Source organism: Nipponia nippon, unplaced genomic scaffold (assembly GCF_047370975.1).
Source record: "Nipponia nippon isolate SJK-2023a ecotype South Korea unplaced genomic scaffold, ASM4737097v1 scaffold_11, whole genome shotgun sequence".
NCBI classification, from domain to species: Eukaryota; Metazoa; Chordata; class Aves; order Pelecaniformes; family Threskiornithidae; genus Nipponia; species Nipponia nippon.
In genome coordinates this window covers 15302231-15324488 of record NW_028262302.1, presented here as the reverse complement: position 1 = coordinate 15324488, position 22258 = coordinate 15302231, and the positions used below count along the sequence as shown (strand labels likewise).

Sequence of the window (22258 nt, the reverse complement as noted above, 5' to 3'; positions counted from 1 at the left end):
CTGTCTCACTCATTTTCTATGACTGCTTTCTTTCTAAATTTCTGTCTGTAGAATGAATAATATTCCTTTCAGATCTCACCAGGGAGGTAGGGTGAGGGGAGGATTATAGAAGAAACATAAACTACTTTAGAGGTTCACTGTTGTAGCGAAGAATTATTCCAGATAATGCTATGCATTATAGGAGTAATAATTGAATAATTACACAAAAGGAGCATACACCAAATAAATCTTCCTGATACCAAGCTGGTTTAGGTTATGAAATTCTCTTGCAAGGGAAAGCTAGGGAGCGCGATGTGTAGTAAGGGGACAGTGCAGAAGCTTTCTGCTGTATAGAGGCAGAGTGAGCAACCCAATACGTATCTTCATTGTGCCATCTACATTTAGATGGCCAAAATTTATGTTTCTATTTGATACCCTATTTACCATATTTATTTCTGTAGTCTTGTTGTAATAAGTAACACTGGAAAGCAGAAGTCAGATTTTTTTTTTTTTTTTTGCTTGACATAAAATTATTTATTATCAGCTGAAAATCTGGACTCTTTTTTTTTTTTTTTTTTTTCCTTTCAGTTTTACTAATACTTGAATGAACTGGTTTTGAGCTTTACCATAATGGGATCCTGGGAATATAAACCATGCAAACTTTCTTACACATGACTTGTGAAGCAAACATTTGGATTAGTGGAAGTTATAAAAAAAAAAAAAAAAAAAAAAAAAAAGCAACCTTAAGGTGAGTTCATATTTTTTGTGCTCCATCTGCATTTATTGGTTCTCTGGGAGCACAAATGAACAAAAACTTTCTAAAGAGTTTTTGTTTTGTATTCTATCCCCTTAGGGTTTCATTCCATTTATACTTTATGTTTTCCTACTTTGGAGACCTGGTGAGTCTTGACTAAACCTGGACAGAGAACTTTAGTCAAGTTACTCTGTTTCTCTGGCGTTGCCGCTTACCCTGACTTGATTAGAGTCTGTTATACAAAGGTAACAGCTGTAGCTACAATATGTTAGATTGTAAGCAATTAATACAAACTTTAAGGTGACCTATCTCGGTAAAGTAGCTGACAACTTTGAATATAGAAACCTGTGTTATGATTCTGGTTTGTACTGAAACTATCCAAAGCTGGAAAATTCAGATGTAAAATCAAAAAAGGAATCAGACTTCTTTCACTTTGTTTTCAGGATAGAATAGATGTCTACAGACAGACAGAGACTATATCCCTCAGGACATATGGCAAAACTTAAGGCACAAATGGATGGAATAATATAGAGCAGGAGAGAGGCCCGTAAACTTGTTATAGCTTAAAAGTACGTATGCAATTGAATGTTGAAAGTTGTTTCACCTCTGTCTTCTAAATGATGTCTGAATACTGGTGTTTGCATTTCTTTTCTGCTCCTTGTCTGGGCAAACATGCGTGCTTGCCTGGGGGAGTTGGAGCTTCACCTCATTAGTATACCCCAAACATGTCAAATACATGTGCCAACGTAGAAGTTACAATTGTCCCTTTGCCTTATGTCCAGGAAAAGGACCTTCCTCTAAAACTCTGAACTAAGCATTGAATCCCCACCAGAGTCTGCCTGTGTTTATTTTTATAAGTACAATAATAACAATAAATCTTTATGCTTTTCTGTCTTTGAGGGGATTTATTCAGTGTTTGCGACCCAGTGACTGCAGAGTGCTTTGCTAACATCGTGTGTTGGGTTTTCACCTTGACTACACCCTGGCAAAAGAGACGACTTTGGCGTATGCAGCCCCCTTCCTCTGGGCTGAACTGCCTCCTTCAACAGGGCAGCTGCCTGCAGGGCTTCTGCTTCCCTTTCTGTCCAAGGTGGGTGGACCTGTGAACACGGCAGACTTAACACGTTCTTTTCCTAGAAAGAAAATGAGGAATTTGGAGCCAGATTCTGATGGTATCATTTCAGCGATCTGGTTTGTAGGGTAGCATCACAAACCGTTGGATCTGCGATGCAATATACAGTGCTGGAATGAGCTGCTGAGAACAAGGATGAGAACTTCTGAAGCTGGCATCCCTCTTGACTCTAAGGTGTTACAAGTGTAGAACCTGAATATAAATGTATTTATTTCCTTTATTTAGGGCTTTTGGCAAACTGTCAAAGAACTTAGCTGTGAATTTTCAGAGTGATCCTTAGGTGGGGAACTACTGTTACTCCGTTTTTCTACTTGAAGGTACCTCTTCCTCAGGGGGACACGCAGGAAGTCTTTGGCACAGTGTGGGGAAGCAGAAGTGATGACATTTTTTCACTGGTGACTTTTAAGCCATCACCATGTTTTCCTGTTATCCTGGTTGATATTTGACTTTTCTGGTGAAAATAAGGCCTTCGTGGTTATGTTTTATATAATTATATGTATAATTTCTCTTGGTCCGTGAACAAATTACACATTTTTGCCATGTGAGTGAACCCAAATTGAAGGCTAAATTAATGGAAGATAAGTGAAGGTAGGGGCAATATGGCTTTGGCGTATGAAAGATGTATTTTTAAAAGCCACAAAATGAGAGCCCTAACCTGCTTTGCTTGCACACCCAAAAACTCTTGCTGAGTGTTGCATGTGCAAGGAATGCAGTACCAGCAGAGAGTGAGTAACTTTCTATTAAGAAGAGAGAATGGAAAAGAGTTCTTTTTATGCCAAGTTTTACCCCATAGTGGATAATTACAGCCAAGTTGTAAACCCTTTAAAAGCTATAAGGCACCAGTATAATGAAACACATAACTGAAATTTACTGTACTTGTGTAGATTGCAAGCTTACTCTTGAATATTTAGTCTTCAACTTCTTAAATTTGTAGTTTCCACAGAGGGCTTATAAGTGCTAGAATTTTGATTAACTGTCTCAAATAAACTACTGCTATTGTTATCACTATAAATCTCCCTAACCTAAGAGCCTCAAGGAGGCTGATATTTTCTGTGGAAACTGTAATGATTTAGAAGGGTATGAACCCAGTACCCTTTATTTGGAGCTTCCTGTCATTATATAGAAAGTCTCAGGCTTCGTTTACATCAGTTATTAGGTCTTATTTGTTTAATATTACTTTTTCATTGGTTTTATACTGTGTTTATCATGCACATTTTTAGAACATACTCTATTTTTCGTTTAGTTGGCCCTACTGCTATGGAGACAGCTCTTCACAACGGAACTTAGTCTCTTGTGGCTCCTTCAGCCTGGTTGAAAGGATAACACGGAGGCCTGACCCAAAGCCTTTGCAAATTAATGACAAACTTTCTTCTTGAGCTGGTAATATTTCCCACTTTACATTAATGGGTGGGGCTATTTTGCAATGCAATCAGTGAAGACAGGGCGTTAATCCTTGGTCAAAAGGGCTAATGATTATGGGACAGGACCATGCAGGAAGGGATCATTAGTAATCCCAGGGGAGCTTTCTCTCCTTAAAATTCTCTAACTGTTCTGCTCTGACTTGTTTAGCTAGGTCCTTCCCATTTTGTACAGGTGCAGTTTTATTGCTAGAAATGGATTTGTATTACTAAAGTCACTGCAGTTGGTACTGCTGTTGATGGAATAAGCTTTAAGGATGTATCTGTATTCATGTTAGAATCTTTAGTGGAATACCTTTTAAGATAACAGCCATGTTTCTACACTGAAATAATTATACAATGCAGTCTTTAAATGAGTAAATTATTGCTGCTTTTCAGAGGCAGTAATATTGTTTGCAAGTGTATCCTTGATGTAGAAGTAGGTATTTTCCATGCAATAAGGCTTGACTAGGGTCAACATCAGGGCCTCATACCTTGTGTGAGGCTGATCTCCACCTGCATAAAGGCAAGATAAAAGTTTATTAATACCCATCACGCTTGGCCTTAAAGGAACATCTGATTTACCAGATGTTTAAGAAAATCCAGAACAGTGTTCCTGAATTGGAAAGCAGCTGTGTTTTTCTCTGCTCATGCATTCATTGGCACAGCTGCTTCAGATATCCGGGCATCTAAATTATTCTGACATCAGAAAAAAAACTGAAACAGGGACTGATTATGGCCATATTGCTTATGACGGTTTAATGCTTTGGTTGACTGATCACTGGGAAAACTGTTCAGTCGCCAGACACATTGCAGTTAAGGAGCAAGTAGAAGTCATGTTGAGGACTAAGAGCTAGGACATTAGGTGTGCTAGAGTCATTCTTTCTAGTATCAGTCTCTTTGAAGTAGCTGTCTTAGGAACAGCATCAGTTTCCATTTCAGCTTTACAGTCTCTTTGGTTGCATGCTGAAAATTTTGGTCTTGGCTGGCTGGATGTCAGGTAACTACTAAACTAAAACAAAAAAAAGGAAAAGATTTTGTCAAATCTGATGTTAAAAATAGTCTTAAAGTCTATTCATTTGCATCTTGCCTATTTCTGCAGGCTTTTGCTGTTCTTTTAGCAGTCTCAATTCCAGGTTCTGTTAAAAACCACTGGACATTTAAATGATGACTAGATACTAGTTTAGAACCAGTCTATTGATCCCAGTCAATTTCATTTGCATTTTTTAATCACTTTCGGATCAGCACAAAGTAGAAACACAGCTGTCCTAGAAAAATGTCTGAGGACATTTTTGGAGAAAGAAGGTCTTGGGATTATAGAGTTTGATCTTCACCTCTGGAAGAACAGCATGTGAACTGGAAGCAGTACTCTTCCAAACTGCATTACCAAGCCACTCTTGGCCCTGGATCAAGAAGAAAGAAGAGCAGGTAAGAGCCACCTCCCCACATTTCCAAGTCAACACTAGATGCAAGCTCAGTGTGTCTATGAGTGGCCGTGACTCTTGCTAAGAGGATTGGGTCCACAGATATAACCAATAACAGTTATTGAGGGTTCTGTCCAAGGATTAAAACCATTTAAGGTTAGATTGAAAGTATGTTTGTACAACTCATGTTTTAAGTTTGTTTTGTTTTGTTTTTAAATAGTATGAGATACATTTCATGTTTATTTTTGGAACAAAAAATTATAATGCATTTTTGTTTGTATACCATCACATGTTTTTGTTTTGGTTTATTTATTTTTACATCCTCTTACTGGAAATCTTTCCACTGTTGTTGCAGCATAAGTTGTGAAAAGAGGAATTTAAACTTGTAAATAACTGAAACCTTCTGACCCATTTTAGAAACCCTAGTTCTTTCTGATAGCTCATGGTTATGCATGTGTGACATTCGAATGGTGGAGTTCCACATAGACCAATCAATTATTAGGCAGTTCAGGAGACCTGAAGGATATGCAAGGGTGCTTGTTATAAAATGGAAAACTTCTGAAATCTGTCTTTTGTCTGGAAGCGTCTTTTGTGCAGAAAAAATCAATGGAAGGTCATGCTATGGCTAATGATAAATGACTTGTAGGTTGTACTTGCAAGGACTGAGGTCCTTCTTTACCCATTTCAGCAGGTTTGAACCCATGCCTGGCAGATACAAATTGGGAATCACTAACAACGAGTGGTTAGAAAACTTGCAAGGCCCAGAGGGTAGTGCGCCAGGCTAAAGCCTTGCTGAGATAGATTAGCCAGAGACTTTTCAATGAAAAAAATAGGTAGCATTTACAGCAGCACAAGCTGAGAATGAGTAGTACAGTCCAGTGGATAGGAGGCTAGTAAGGAAGTAACAGCAGAACCACGGATAATGTCTCTTCTGTTGTTAGAAACTCTTGGATGCCTACGGTCTCGGCTAGGCTAGATACATTCCCATTTGTAAAATGGAAATCATTCAATATGATAACCATAGATACCAAGTACTAAGTACTATTTCTCTGTTGGGGTATTGTCTGAGTGAGTGTTTTCCTCTATTCACTGCAGATAGAGCCATGTTTAAGTAAGTCAGAAAATAAAAATGTTTAGATGGATTTGTAATACCAGATCAAAGACGTTCTTGAGAATGAAAACCTGACTTAACCTCAGTAGCCTCACCAGCAGTAGGCTGATAAGTTTGTAAACTGGAGCTCACTTTGAGGGTAGCTCACTCTGACATCTTATTTAAAATCCATCCTGAAAGAGGGATAAAACAACGTTAGATATCCTCAAGGAGGCATCTGAGCAAGTGTGAGATATGAAGGAAAGAATAGGTTTGGCCCTCTACCACATGTTCTGCAATTCTAGTGGAGGGACAGTGTACAGGCTGTAGAAGAAGAAATGACAAGAGTAAGGGGGGAATAGAAGCATACAAATCCATGGGCTTTTTCACAGTGAGAGCTTGCAGCAGTTCCCTTTTTGAACTGTTTCCAACGAATTGTTAAAGAGAGGGACTGGATCTAAAGGTTTAATCACTTGGAGTGGAGGCAGAAGATTGATCTGACCTAGCCTGGCAATGCAGAAAATGGTTAATGAGTTTGGCAACTTCTTGATCTGTATCTGGGTGTGATATTTTTACTTTTTTTTTGTATTGCCTATGCCTATATTTGCATTTGCAAGCAGAATAGCTTTTCTTTCAGTATTGTCAGCATCCCGCTGAGAGGTCTTACAGTGCACTGTTATCAAATTGTTTGTAATCACAAGTTAAATGTGATCATTACACATTGTAATTTCATTAATGTGATAGAATCTTTTCTGGCTTGTCACTTGCTCCTTATCAAAATAAATTACAAGGCCATAATGCTCCCGTGTGGTAAGGTGGATAACCACTTCGTGGCAGGTGTTGAGCTGAGCTGAAAATTATCACAAACTCGAAGCAACTATTTGGAACATTGGGTTTTAATCTATTAGTACATGGAATTGTGTGGAGGCTTTGCCCCAAAATCACCAGCATATTTTATACAAGTAGGAGGATTCTTACTGCAGGGATGGTTCATTATTGACCAACATTTTCCCCCATCCCCTCCCTCCTCCCAAAGAAAATGACAGCTAAGAGTAAAAGGGTTGTAAAGGGGCTAAGCCCTTTGGACTGACTACAGGGCAACTTTATGAAATGGATGGGATCTTGCAAGGCTGGCTGTATGTGACCTTCCAGTTAGCTGTGCTCTGGAACAGCTAGGTTCTTGATCCAGGGCAGGAGACACAGCAGCTGGGAGCTGGCCAAATGTTGCAGCTTGCTGACCCAACTCGTGCCATTACTGTGTCCTTTGCAGTAATAGCAGGAGATCAACCCCATTCCACTTGGGGACTTCCCCATGCCAGAGAAATCCCTAAGGAAGTAATTAAACTGCAACAAGCTTCATAGTAACTTGCATTTTAGCCTGTGATGTAACTTTATAACTCATGATTGAAAAGTGGATAAAATACTGCTGATTTCCTCCATAACAGTAAGATTTACTTGGTTAATGTTTTTTTTTCCCAGGTCTTGAGAAGCGAAGTTATAAACATTGTAAACATTATAGATGAGAATTGTAAACATTAGTTGTTCATGCAAAAATATGCAAATACGTGCCTGTATTAAGTCAATTGGTAAAAATAATTAGTACTTATTATTGTTATTTAAGTTTATGAAGTGACCTAAATCTCTTACAGACCAAATACAATGAAGAAATTTATTCTTTAAATGCTGCTGCTCTTGAGGGACTCGTTGTCCTACAGAACTCTGTGTTCCCATTGCATCGTAACGGAGGTGCCTCAGGTGTGGCCTTGCAGCATCTCTTGAGCATGCCTTTTGTCATAATGTCTGGTATACATGGTTAATATCAGTGCAAAGAATAATCTATTCTTTGAATTTGTGTGCCTTTTGGTGGCAAGAAGGATCGTTTCCATTTGACAAAGAATACTCTTGTGCATTTATAGAATGAAGTTTATAGCAGAATTTTATTTGAACGTATCTTCTGCGTATTGAATGTTTCACTTCTGCTACCAGTGGTTGTATACCTGAGCTTTGGGAAAGTGATTGGGGAAGGGGGGAAGCAGGGGTGTACCAGAAAAAGAAATCCTAGCGTCTCCATGGCAGGTATCTCCTGGTGGAAGACAGACTGCCCATATCACCTTTCATCATAAAGAGGAAAAATGGGAATACCTGGAGCGCTTTGTGCTTTTATTACCAGTACTGCATAAGTTCAGTTAGATGTTAGGGCTGTGTCATCTTTCAGTTCATTTCCGGTTTGCAGCCCTTTAGTCTTCATACATTTCCAGCAATGTCACAAATTTGCTGCATGTCTTTACTTTTTGCTGTTTGGAGAGCTTTACAGTGCTTTTTTCCCCCCCTGTTTGTTTTGCAGCTATACCTGTTTGCTCTAAATCAGCTTATAAAGTTTTGGTTTGTGTGTAAAGCTGGCAAGAGGGGAGCTTCGAATAAAAAAGTAATTAGTGATTTAGGATGCATACACCTGGTAAGATTAGCTACTGTTTGAACTTTTCTTATATCCAGACAGTTGAAAGTGAAAGGACAGAATAAACAATGACCAACTTTTCTTCCTCTGAGAATTGTATATGTATGTGCTCAGAATGATTATTCTTACACTAATTTATAGGCATGTCTTTCTATAGCTGCATTTTATTGTTGCATGTACATACACGTTGCATGTGCTGGAAATCTAGTGTTGGTTTCAGACGAGGACACATGTTCTCTTAGTGGGACATTTTGGTTACATCTCCAATAGCTACTCCTAAAAAGAAGCTTAAAGGATGTTGGCTGTGGTTACAGAACTCAACTCGTGTTCTGAGAGTTTCTTCCAAATTTCGCAACGGTCCAAATCCACATCTTTCTCTTCTCAGATAGTGGAGCTCCAGAAGTGGGTATGATTTGGCCTAAAAGAGCATGTTTGGTGCAGTGCTTTGCTCATTTAATTTCTTCTGTCCCAAACCACTTCAGTGAGGTTCAGTTTACTCATGCGAGATATTCTATCCCTGTGGTGGAGAAATTCACCCACTTCTTATGTGGAACAGATACAGAAAGCCAACTACCAACATGTGTTTGTATAAATACATATGCTGGTGTAGTGATCCCTTTCTGAACATCTGTACTCGAGAACCTTGTTGGATTTTGAAAGTGCCTTGAAGGACATGGGGAAGTATCTTTAACAGAACTCTAACTTGCAAGACAAACAATCTAAGCACAGATATTTTTTGATACTTTAAGGGAAATTGCACTGTCTGCCTTAACCCAACATTTTAGGTGAGACAAGCAATTCAACAATATGTCATCCCAATAATAATTCAACAGCACAGCAATATATATTTTATTGGAGCAAGCGTAGGCCATTTTTTGAAGTTTCAGCTAAATTTTAAAATACAAGTCCCTTAGGTTTATTGTCTTAGTTGATAGTTAGGTCACAACGTCAGTCTGAGTTGGTTTTTAGAAGTACTGAACATCTCCTGCGTAGGTCAGTGGGACTGTCAAACTCCTTCCTTTCTATATGTTATCTCAAATTAAAGCATTACACAGTGCCTGGCAGTGGCCTTTTGAGTCAGATTCTGCTCAAGCTTTATCAGGAGCAGTGGGTATCGATGGTGCACCAAAACTGTTTCTTGCATAAGATGCTTTCTATGCCAAAGGTACTACTGTTGTAAGTGGTGCATTCAGTTGATGCACAATTTGTATACTCAGAATTTGCAATAATGGCGTGTTTTGAGAGCCTTCCAAGAGCTAATATGGACTAAAGTTTGTTTGGAAAGACAGTGTTAAAACTCTGCAGCATCATAGTAGTTATATATCAACATGTGTGTCAGCTCAAGCTGACCCAATACAGATCCTCTACTGCATGGTTATTGTTGCTTTCTGCAGGTCCTGGAGATTTCTTGATTAAATCTTGACCTGCCAGCTTTGTGTAGCTTTTGAGATCTGATGCAATGAGAGCAAAATGGAAGGGATATCTGATGTGCATAGTATTTCTGCATTTACTGTGTGATTCCAAACCTGGGGGAGAAAAGGGGAGTATCACATAAGACAGAGGAGTTGAAACCAGTAAAATCATCACTTCCTTGCTCCTGTTCACATCGTGACTCTTCAGAGTGCTTTTTGCCAGCCTCAGCAAACACACAAGTTCGTTATGGAAGCATATTGTGGATACATTATTTTTGTTTTACTTTTCACTTTTCTGTAAATGGTAAAGGGGCCATGACAGTTTTTAGCTTAAGATGAGGAGACCCTACCATTAAGATACTGAAAAACACTGGGACCTGATCGATGGTAGAGGCTCTGATACTGTTTTTTTTGTTTATGTCATGGTACCATCCAGCAGATGCACATCACAGCAGATAATGTCAGGCTCCTGCAATATCGAAGCAGAATGAAAGCCAGAGGAGAAGTAGAAGATGGAATTTTGGCATAGAGCCTGGTGGTATGCTTTGTTTCCTTTTTTCTAAATAACAAAAATAGCATCTTAAAACTGATTAGTGCAGCTTCAAATTGAGGTGTTAGCCAAACATCAGCCTCTTTTGGTGGTGAAGATAATGTCCATATATGCTAGTGTTAAAATGTATGCATGCAGTAGACAGGGTGAACTTCCTGAGAATGTATTGTAATAAAAGAGAGTACATGTTTTAAAGGACAGTGATGGGAACTTACATAGTGTAAACAAGAACACTTCCACCTGTAGATTACAGGCACAGGCCATAAATTACATGCAATCTCTCATATGTGCTGTTTTGTGCCCATGTACTTGGAGATATGGTAGGGGACCCTGTTAATAGTTGCTTGTCTGTAACTTGGGGTTCTCCACTGATTTCAACTTGTCTGTGATATGAACCTGAAAAGAGGAATTCTGCTAATAAAAGAAAGTCCAAAAAAATTATTAGAGTTGGAGGGAAATTGAAATAATGGATTTTTTTTTTTAACCTACATATACTTGTAGAAGCTGTGCTAGAACATCAGTCTTGTATGCACCATTTGAAATAGCAAAAATTGTCTTGTTAATTGGAGAACAACCAGTGTGTTTGCATTGTGTGGGATGGAGGTCAGTGTAAGAGTAAAATGAGTACCGTGCCTTGGAATGAATTACAGTTTTGAGGGATAGGTCCTGTATGCTTATTTTTGGTTTTGGCATTTAATGCCTTCCTCCCATTCAAATATGTGGGAGGAATCAGATGTCAAAATCTTCACTATGTATGATATATAATTTCTCTCTTGTATTTCAGTGGGAGGAACATCAGACCCCAAAATGATTATGTGCATACTGGTAAAGAATACATGACTACATATTTTAATGTCAGTTGTGGGAATTGCAGATGGGGTAAAATATTGTTGTCACCTTTCTCCCTTCTGAGTTTCTGGTTGTGTTTTTTCCATGTATTCTTGCAGGATGCCAGCAACCTAGAACTTTAATTCTGTGTCCTGAGCTTTGATCCTGGCCAAAGCAAAACTCTAGAGATGAACATGTCCCAGGACTTCAGAATCCCAGTCCAGATCTAGGTCCAAAGAATGAAACCTAGCATTTTTAAGTAGAGCTTTATATACTTGAAACAATTTGCAAGTCATCTTGAAAATTCCCTGATATACGTGGTAATAACATTCCTATTGTACCGTTGGAAAAACAGAGTCATGGGGAGGCTACAGGCCTACTCACACTTTACAATGAGTCAGTAGCAAAATTTATGGGAGCTCAGCACTTCACAGCTCCCTGCTTCTTAAGAGCAACTGAGGTTCAAGGATTTGCAACTTTTTTTGTGTTAATTATATTCTCAAATGTCAGTTTCAACTTTGGTGTCATTTACAGAGTGAATCCTGAAGTCACAGGAAATAAAGTAGAGGAAGTGTGTGGGAGACACCGAGTTGGATATGAGATAAATATTCTATGTCCAAGCAGCACAGAGTGCAGACAGCTAGCAGGTCCTTTTCTGACGTTCCTCTGGCTAACTCTTGTGTAGACCTTGGGAGGGTGTTGTCAAGGCCTTGCCCAGCAAATGATACGAGAGAGGTCAGGGACCATGATGCAGTTTGGACGGGCTCCTATGTCTGTTTGCATTGCTGCTGATGCTGGAGAATGCACAGAGTAGCAGAAGGGAGAGGAGAAAATGGCAGCGCTCCTCTTGTGGGCTCTGGGTTTTATGCTATGCCTTGCCTGGGCTTAGCTTTCTTCCACACTGTGCTGCCTTGTGGTTGCTGTTTGTATGCTTGGTTTTAGACACAAACTTCATTCATGGCTCCACTAAGGCAAGGCCAGTCACTTAGGCTGCAGCTACAGTTTGTAGCGGGCGACCTAAGCTGCACAGAAGTCTCTGTCTGTCAGTAGCATGAAGCAGGACAGAAAACTGCTCTGTGCCTCCTTATGCCTTGTTTAAAACAATGATTCTAAACATGTTTTGTGGATGGGGCCTGATCCAAAGCCTATTAGAAAGGAATGAAAGTCCTACATCAACTTCAGTGGGGTTTGGATCTGGCCTTATGTGTCTGTTCTTACTCCTAGTGCAGTCTCTGGGAGTTTTGCCAGGGATTCATTGGGAATCATTTGACTTCACTGGGACCAGGACTGGGTCCAAGATGAGCAGACACAAGGGGAATGAACAGTCTTCTTGACCGTTTCTAATTCTCTCTCAAGGCTCCACAGCAATGCAAAATGGTGTAAAGCAGAATAAATAATTACATATCCTAGGAACAGTGATGAGAATTCTAAGCACGCGCAGTTTTATTGAATGTTATCAAGGTTCCCTAGTAGCTAATTGATTAAATAGGGCTCCCTGAATACTTTTTCTCTAGAAGTGATTTACAAAGTGTTTTAATATGAAGAGTTTCCAAAGGCTCTTGGATGTCAAAGAAGAGCTATTAATCTTTATATTAGCATTTTGAAAACCAGCATGTGTTCCTTGATTAGCTGATATTTGTTTGCATTCTTCTTTTCTACAGAGGATTATTGCTTTGACCTTTTTTAGCATATTGTAGCTCTTTTACATATAGGAATAGAATCTTTTCATGTTTATAAACTGGACTTAATCTGGCTTTTCACTGGTGTAAATAGGGGCTGAAGCCCACAAAGAATACTGAAAAACCTCAGATGTGAGTTTTAATAATCTTTATCTCATGAAACACACTATTGATCTAGCTAACACACTGTATGTATGACCATCTCAGACAAGGCACAGCGGGGCCAACCCTGCCCAGTTCTTGCCTGTGCTGATTGTCTCACGAACTTCAGCAGGACTGATCATGTGAGATGAAGGATTTCTGCCTGCTGCCTTTGTTAACAAGAATCTCTTAGTAGTTCAAAGAGAGTAGGGCAGACAGGATTGGCCCAGTGGGCAGATTATAGGGTTTGCCTTGCAAGGCAGATATGCTTCTTTTGTGATTTTAAGTAACTAACTGTAAAGTGTGCTCTCTAGAAAAGTAGTAGACACTACTTCGTGCTGTGTACTATTGGAATTCCCTGCGTATTATGGCATTTTTTACTACAGCTTGGGAATGTATTCATTATTGACGTTTCTGCTCTGTGTGTGTATGTGCACAATATAAAAATCTCTGTAAGTTGACACAGCATGAAACTGATGATGCTTTCAGCTGCTTCGGATTGAGAGTGGGGCTGGAAGTTGTAAACAGTAGAGGTACTGTGCACTGTCAAGCAGAGGCAAAAAGAAGTATCAAAAAGATTAAAACAAAAGGACATATCTGATGAGATTGCAGCAGGAACTGCAAGACAATGTCACAGAAATTAAGAGCAAAGTCAGAGTCCAGAGTTCCAGCACATGCACTTGATCTAAAATAAATTAAAATTGTACCAGGCTTGGTCACCATGGTTAGGGCTGTTGATTTGTTGCTTTGAGATTTTTAGTGTCATTAATTTGGCTTTATATTGCCAGGTGAGAACACTTAAATTAAACACTGTTTTGGATTGCCTCATAGTATTTCTGCTAGGAAAAAAAAGAAAGAAAAAAGAAACCACTCAATTAAGGATCTGCTGCCCATTATAATTTTGACATCATGTAAAAGAAGATATTGCAGACACATTACCTCTTTTATTAAGCCATATTATGTGCCTTTCCCATTATTCATTAATAATTTGGATTCTAGAGAGCCCAGTCATGATGGAGGCCTTAGTACAACAGTTGTATCTTCACATGCAGCTGAACACCTGATCCCTGGCAGCCCCTAGCAAGCTGTCCTGAGGCCATCAGAGCTACAGCTGGAAACAGTCAGTGTCTGCAACTAGGGTTGCAGAGGGTGACCAGGTGGGGCCTGGCTGAGGGGCAGCCCATGAGTGGTAGCCCCTGATTGGTAGCCCCATCTTTGAATATATAAGGGAACTCTACCAGGTACTTTGCATTTTTTAGCATGTTTCTTGATTGCATTTCATGGTTCTGTTATGTAAGTCTACTTCCCATTCTTGCCTTTTGTCTGCACAGGCCTGCTTCTTGGTGTGTGGTTGTTTTTTTCTGTGGGGGGGTTACTGTGCTTTCCTGTTCAAATGCTGGTTGTCACTAGTCTGCTTTGTCCTAACTTCTGGCTTCTTGCCATCTCAGCTTTTGTACTCTCTTCTGACCTTGTTTCATATACCTAAGCCATAATCTATTTCTTTCTTAACCTCCCTGCCTTCCTGTCTTCATCCTCAAATATTAGATATGTTAAATCTGCATATGAATTTATATTTGCACATAAATTGGGAAGGTAAATGATTATTACAGTGTGGAACTTGAAAATAAGTAACATATGTGCTTTTCCCACCCTTGTAGGGAAATTTAGGTGGTTTGTGTTAGCACACTAACTTATATTTGGTTAAAATAAGCACTTTACCTAACCCATCAACCCTAGTCCCAATCCCTGTTCCCTGAAGGATTTGGGTTTGGCTCAGCAAACACCATATAAAGGGGTAATCTGCTCCCCTCTGCCAGCAGAGTGCTCCCTTAATCTGATAGTCATCTACTTAACTGGCTTTTTTAAAGTGCAGAAATGCACATTGGGTTGGGCCTGCTGATGGTACATAGTTTTTCCTGTAGTAAGCCCTGAGACGTTTTTTTAAAAAGCTTGAGGATTGTTATTTTTGCACAGCATTTTGTGCAGACAGCTAAGTAATGGTGAGTGAATTCCCACATCCCCAAATTTAGGCTGGAATTTTCTACACCCCAAAAACCTTTGGATCAGCCAGAAGGCAGTAACACAGCACGTCACAACTTGTGCTGTAGATTCTCAAAAACTTTTGGGACGCTGCCACAGATCCCACAGCCTTTTGGCTGACCCATCACTGGCTATGTACAGCAGCGATAGCCAGCTTTTGTATAGGGGCCACTGTATTCCCAAGGAGGTATTTTGGGCAGCCATGTTTATGCACTTGATTTTTAGAAACCTTCCAGACTTGATCTGCGCACTCTTTCCCTTTTCTGTCCCTCTCCAAACAGCAACATGCAGCCATGTTTTCCATGTGGTTGGCCTGGTTGAGGCTGGATACAGCTGGGTTGTGGGCCACCTCTTGCCCTGGGGTTGCCACTTGGCATTCCTGATCTGTGTCAACTGTTCTTTCAGGGTACCCATAGCTGGCGTATGCAAGAGCTTTCTCTCACAGCTAGCTTTACTCAAGTGTGACAGAAAGCCTGATGCCATATGGGATTTTCATTCACAGTAGGAATTTATTACTATGTCCTGTCTGTTACTTAATTAGCTGTTATTTATTTTAATAGAATGTATAATGCAAGGACTTATTTTTGTTGTGTAAGGGACTTCAGTTGGCCTTAAATCCATAGGGAAGAGGAAAAAACCCACACATCTACAAGAAGTAATAAAGTGCTTTTTTTCCCTAAAATTATTAGTATTTGAAGTCCGATATGCCAGATCTGGCTTATTGCTGTGAAGGTTGCACTGGGATTTAACAGTTATTTACTAGGTGATTATTTAGAGTCACTTTCTTTTTAGTCAATTGTAACATTTTACATTTTTGGAGCTTGACTGGGATACTGCATCACACTTGGTTCTAGCTGCATTGCAATAATCTCTGTGTGACGTGGAGCCAGAAAGACCTATAAAAGCAGCTGTTGCTTTCATTAAAGCCATTACAAAGGTCTAGTTGTGGTGTCCCCAATAATAATTCTGATAATTGGTTATTAATTTTAATTACTCACCAGGCTAATATCTTGATAGGAGAAACAGGTATACATGTTCAATCAACCAAAATAAACATATTTTCAGTAATAACTGGCCATTTGGGTAATGTGCTAAATGTAGTAATACCATGGAGTGATGATTGATTAATTTATAATCCTCATCAATTCAGTGGGAGCAGGATATAGTTAATGTGATGTCATTGTTTAGATAGCTCCTTTTAATGACTTGTTTATATACATTTGTTCAGTGTTACAAGGTGGTGAGTCCACATCTTTTAATACTGGGCAAGCTGTGTGCTCCATTTGTGAAACTGTTTTTCAGGCAGAAGATGCACAGTGCCTTCAAATCCCTGTTTCACTCTGATCTCTACATCTTCAGCACGGTCAGAGCAGTAGCAAGCTACTTGGTCTTCTCCGTATTGTGAGGTACTGCAATCACATCGTGCATGGCTGTCAAGTTTTAATGGAAGTAAAATATAACCAGAAAAGTTTATCTACTTGAGGGCACAGTGTTGATGCAAGAAACAACACTGGGTGGGAAAGAGATTACCTCTTCAGTTTGCCACCTCTAAGTCCTGGTTTCCTTGCAGTCATCCACTGTGGGGTGCTGTAGTCAAGGCTCAAGAGACATTAAAAGAGCATTGCTGAAGGGGGCAAGGTTGTAGGAGTTAGTAACACGGGTCTTTGGGAGCTACATGCTGGAATGTCCTAATAGTTGGATAAAACAAGCATACTTTCATTTCTCTTCACCTTTGCCTTGTTTTGTTTGGAGACTCCTGTCTTTCACTCTCACAGAACGGAAAGCAGGAAAAAAGAGTTTTATTTAAGTTTGCACTGAATAATGTGTGGTGTGTAAGGAGTGTTCTGTGTGCTTCTACCTTGGCCCTCTATTGGATGGAATTAAACTCAGCTGGGTATTGCATCTCAGCCTACAGACAAGGATGTTTCTTGTGTTCAAGTGGTGAGAAGCAAGAAGGTGAGGGCGTTACATTGTTACAGTATACATAAATGTTCACATATTTATCATAATATGAATATGCAACAGAAGAAATGGAAGAACTACTTTGGCTCTTTAAATAGCATTGCACATGTACGGAGGTTGGGGGTCATGTTTCTTTTTTGTTCCTGCTATAACTGTATGTGCAACACATGTTGTTGCCAAAAAGTAGAAATACAGTTAATTCATTATTATAGGCAGGTAGATTAGTCAAGTTGCAGAATGGCTGGGATGTGCAGAGCAATAGCAGAACTAGTTTCTCATGAGCTGTTTTCAGTTTTCCTAAGCATTTTTTCTTGTATCGACTTGATCAACTGTGCTTTGCAGTCAACAAGTTGTTCTTCTGCATATACTTTCAATATATGTTCCTATTAATCCTTTTCAACCCCTTTTTGCCTTGTTTGGGATATTCCAGACCTCTCCTATTCCTCCATGCAAATGAGCAATAATCATATGAGCTGATCACAAAGGTCAGAATTTATTTCCTATTCCAAACTAAAAAAAGAAGTAAACATAAACCACAGAAAAATCTAACCTTAACAATAACTTTCTCCTCTTTGGTTTTGTTGTACATCTTTGTCCTTTGAAGTCTAGGCAGATAGATGGAGGCTGTGGCAGAAAGATATGAAGATATCTTTGAGAATGAAAGTTACTAATCGAGGGTATTTTTACAAAGTCTGGATTCATCACCAAGAATGATATGGTAACAGTTCCTTCAATGTGCTGATTGAATTTCAGTTCAAAATGTGCTGATTTTGAGTCCCTCGGTGACTGAGGTCATCTATCAATTAAGAAAGTCACAAACTCCTTAGGATAATCTAACCTCAATATGTTGTGTATCCCCAACATTCTTAAAAGAGGAGAATCACTTGTCTCATGTTCTACTTGAGATGTCAATTGGAGAGAGTTCAGTCGTGAATACGTGTATAGAAGTTCAAGACCTTCCGTTTGACCATCCTGACTCTAGAGAATACCTAATCTGGGTAGAAACACATGATGTTGAAGTAACATATATGCCCACTTCCTCTAATGGCTGAAATTCAAACCTAACTTTTTACTGGAAAATGAGTGCAGTGATTCTTGCTCTAAAGCTTTGGTTATACATTGGCTTTTAAATATTGATTTTATAAGTTTTACTTGTCTATTAAAATATGAAAAAATAGTCACATCAGGAGACATGGGCTCTCCACATTTTAATTCTACTTTTTTATAAAATACCTGTAGCTTGCAAATATTGTTTGTGGTTCCGCTTTGAAAAGGGTAGTCTGAACATGGTTTTGGGTTGCAGAAAGTGCAGTCGTGCTCTTCTAGAATAAATGAGGTGTCACTGCAGAATACCAGCTACAACAACCAGGGGTACCTTTAGCCCTGTCTGGGGTCTGCTGCATGGTCAAAAATTATTTATAAGAATATTCTCGCAGAGTATGCAAACAGTGGAGGTTACTGATGACAGATATTTGGGCCTGCCACTGTTGAACATTAATCTAAGCACACTTCTTTATCCACACATATCTAATATGCAAAGTAGCTACAAGATCCTCTCAGTTCAGATCACTTGCAACTACTGCACGCTTTCCTATTTCCAGTAACAGCATTTTTTTGTTATGAAGTCATATTTAAAATGTGATGATTCAATACAAGCAGATAGATTTTTAGCTCAGTGTGCAGAGATTTAACTGCCGTTTCTTATTGATGCTAATGCAAGTCAGGTGGCTAATACCCTGTACAGCTCACTGAAGATTCGCCCCAAGATGGCTTGTAAATTGCTTTTCATTGAAAGCACATTCAAAATTCACTTTTCTGTATATGGTTATTGCTACAGCAGTCTTAGTATAGATATTAAGCTTGTCACTGAAGAAAAATCATAAAGTCAAACAGGGCTTTTAAAGAAAATCTCATGCAATAAAATTTTAAACTCTAGTTGATCTCTTGAACTGCAGCATTTCTCCACTGAAGGTCATGACTGGTATGCACTACAGTTGGCTCTGCACCTAGACTGTTTCATCCTTTCAGTTTGGCACAACCCAACTTTATCTGCGTTTGCAGCCATGAGTATTGCAGGATCAGATTTGATTTCCCCTGTTAAAAAGAAAAAAATATATTCATGCAGAGATAAATGACATCCCAGACTATAATGCTTAATTAGAAAGATGTTTGTTTTCCAGCTGGTCAGTATGTTAAGCCATATAGCACTTTATTTTCTTCCTTCTTTCAACTATACAGTTCTACCAATGTTCCCTACTTTAGAGTAATTACTGTTTCTGATGGTTTTGCTCTGCTAAATTTAGCTCTACAGCTTTCTTAGGGCTGTGTTGATGATTACAAGATGTAAAAGGATTGTTAATTTAGAGCCAGTAGACTAGTAATCCAGTGTGCTGCTGCTTGAAGATGAACAACCAAATTGACCATGTATCTTTCTGTGGACCATACTGCTCCTCTCAGAGAGAAGCTGCAGAGGACAGTAATAACTTCATCTGCACACCTGTCTCTTGTGATGGTCAAGGTCTGGTACTGGAGACAAAATTACCCTTATAACAATATAACAGAGGTTGGCTTAGGTGCCTCTTTTCAGAGGATATTAGAACAGGCATTTCTGTGGTTTCTTTGTAACTTGAGGAAGCTTCTGGCTTTGGAAAGAAGATCCTTCTTTCTGAGCACCCTGAGCCCTTTTATGGGTCTGATGAAAACTGTAAGTCTACAAATGATATGATGCAAATGATTTTAAGTTCTTTAGCACAGCACTTTAATATTTGTACTCCCACGCTTTCTGCAAGTGTGGTGTGGTTTTTTTTTTTTTAGAGGGGCTGTGGCAATACTGTTGACTATTCTGCGAAACAGGAATGCTGTTTGTGTTGGTAGTTAAGAATAATGGGTTGGCAGTAGTAGTCTACAATTACCTATTTTTTTAGTAAAGACAGCAATATCAGTACAGTACTTTCTACTGTCCCATCCATCTGCATCAGACTTGAGTTAACAGAGCCACTTCTGAGTTTTTAGGGGAGGACCTTGTCATGATTTGTGGTGTTGAATTTTATGATGTGAAGTTCCGGAGAGGGGAAGGAGAAAGAAACAAATGTATGTATTTCTGTTAGGGAGTTATCTGTGGATGATAGAACACTGCTTATTTGAGGCTATCTTGATCATGCATGTTTGCCAGATCCATACACAGTGCTCAGCCAGTATGTGTGCAGGTTCAGCAGAGGAAGGTTTAGTAACCTCCACCACCAGGACAGAAGTTTCTTGAGATTAGTGGGGTTATGCAGCCCTTCTGCCTGGTTTCTTCAATTGAGTTGCTTCTATATTTTTCGGCCTTCTCTATTTTGACAGGGATTGAACTATGTATGAGTCCTTAGACTTTCCTGGTTCACTTTTCTTTTTCAGTTGAGAACTGTTTTAAAGATATGAGAACATCACTCAGCTGAACTCCAGGTCTGTTGTTTCAAAGGATCATAGAGAGTAATGGTGGAAGAGGCCTCAAAGTTACCTAGCTGGTCCTCCTGGCTCAAGTTGAACTTGGCTATATTAAAGTGTTGGGGATGTTTTTGCACTTGTGACCAGGTATTAAAAGCCACAGCTTTCAAAGGGGAAGGGCTGTAAAGTCCATTTTGGCTGGAGTTGTTTCTCACCTATTATTTTTTTTTTTTCCTACAGCATGTGTATTAGAGCTGCTTAAATGCCTTATGCTATTTGCTTGCAAGCCAAGTGTATCTCAATGCCTAGTAAATAAATCCCAGTGGTAAACTGTGACTGAGAGGGGAGACCTGGAAAATTAACTCATGAATAGCATCATTGACTTAGAGGTACAAATCTCTGAATGGGCAAATGAAGAGGCGCATAGCGTAGGTCAGTACCTGCTCACAGAAATTGTTTATGCCTGTGTCAGATATCCGCTTTCTCCCACACACCTTGTTTCCGAACCTGCTACTGTGGATTAATTCTCCTCCGTGCATTTGAAGCCTCAGCCTGGACTATCTTGACTATTAATTTTGCCATCTACTGGGTGAACCTATGGGTCAGGTGAGTTCAGCGGGGCAGAGTACTAAGAAAGATTCTTTTTCTTCCTTTCACTTTTAAAGGATATTCACACTTGTCTGTCCAACTAAAACCATACTTCATTGTTACATGCAAGAAATTAAGACTGTTTCAGGAGACCTATTCTAAGAAGATAACTTAGCAGGAAGATTTATTTTTCCATGCAAAAACCCCCTGGTATTTTCTTTATTTGGATGAAAAAAAATAAATTTTGTCTACATCTTTTGCAAAATGTAGGTAATCATTTTGTACCACAATAGGCACTTCAGAAGAATGGAGCAGATTAGCAGCTGTATCAGTGAACCCTTTCATATTTTTTTGGGGACTGTCTGTTCAGTTCTGGGACTGTCTCATTTTTGTAGAGAAAAAATAAATTTTGTTTTGGAAAACCAAGTTGCACAGACTACAAGTCTACATATTCATATTTTAATAAAGACATTCTTCTCATGATTCAAGCTTGTTTAAACCCACCATTGAAGTCTGGATTTGTTAGATTGGTGCTGGAATGGAAACTGGGAGTAAGCCTTGGCCATGATGTAACCAAAGATCACTGGTCTCAAGGAAAAAAAAATCTCTTCTAAATTTGGGCTAGAGTAAGCCCAATGTGAGCCAATATATATATACAATATTAATGAGACCTTTCCTGTTAACTGGGGGACAGTGGTAACAGTGTATTTGGCCACTGTCTGTCAGACTAGAGGCCTTTCCTTTAGTGGCTGGAGGAAAATTTTTTTTTTTTTTTTCAGCTCTACATAAGATACAGTAACTCACACACATGCATTCCTGTATTATTTTTTCCTGTGTAACTATTTGAATATGGTTTCCCTCCTTCTAACTGAACTACATTTTCATATGTGCTTGAAAACCAATCAGCAGTTATAGGATTAATTCCATGTTACCTTCATGATAGGGCTTGCCAGTGTTGCTTCTGCTGGCAGCTCTCTCTTGAAGAGATGTTGTAATGCATAAAGGAGAGCATCAGGTGAGGTCATGTGGTTTACACCTTGGATGGCTGTTGAGTGGAGATGGGATGGTCTTTCAGCAAGGAATATAATTTTCTTCCTCCTCATATACCTTGAATGCCACAGTCCTATTTGTTAGATATGCTGAGTTCCTGCAACCTTTATCTTTGGAGTGTCAACATCTCTGAAAATGGGGACTTCAAACCTCCTAAGGTCTATGCTGTCTGGTGTTTGTGCATAGTTTGTGTACTGCACATTGTGGTGCAGTGCACATACTTCATAACAATAACTTGTAATAAAACAGTCAAGGACAGGGGACAGTACCATGCATGTCCTCATTGCTCAGGAGAATGGGCTTTGAATAGCTGTAATACAACCCTACAACTAAAACTACTGTTGTGGAAGT

At 39.3% G+C, this 22258-nt stretch overlaps 1 long non-coding RNA gene across 1 annotated transcript; it reads left to right on the top strand.

Annotated features, from left to right (window-relative positions):
• The first annotated feature begins 1179 nt into the window (after positions 1-1179).
• Positions 1180-4502, top strand: LOC148056840 (uncharacterized). The gene is made up of 4 exons (XR_015702157.1): positions 1180-1302; positions 1634-1823; positions 3109-3245; positions 4365-4502. It is a non-coding gene; the product is annotated as an uncharacterized LOC148056840 (long non-coding RNA).
• The last annotated feature ends 17756 nt before the right edge of the window (positions 4503-22258 follow it).